Source organism: Crocuta crocuta, unplaced genomic scaffold, assembly GCF_008692635.1.
Source record: "Crocuta crocuta isolate KB4526 unplaced genomic scaffold, BGI_CrCroc_1.0 scaffold978, whole genome shotgun sequence".
NCBI classification, from domain to species: domain Eukaryota; kingdom Metazoa; phylum Chordata; class Mammalia; order Carnivora; family Hyaenidae; genus Crocuta; species Crocuta crocuta.
In genome coordinates, this window is record NW_027530876.1 from 406,652 (window position 1) to 406,919 (window position 268).

Below are 268 nucleotides of genomic sequence, written 5' to 3' on the forward strand. Positions count from 1 at the left end.
TCTGTCCTTTGCCCATTGAAAGGGAAAATTTTAAGTCATGTGAATTTCACCTCGGAAAATAGATCTATAGATAATACGATAGACACATAGATTGATTGATTGATTGATTGATGGTAGCTAGATGATGCATGATTGATAGTATGTAATAGATGACATATGCAGAAAGATGATAGATGATAAAGGTAAAAGCACTTAAAGCACCACTTTGAGCTGCCCAGGCAAGATGTACTGACACTTGAGCTCCTAGAAATAGAAGAGTGAAATTAGA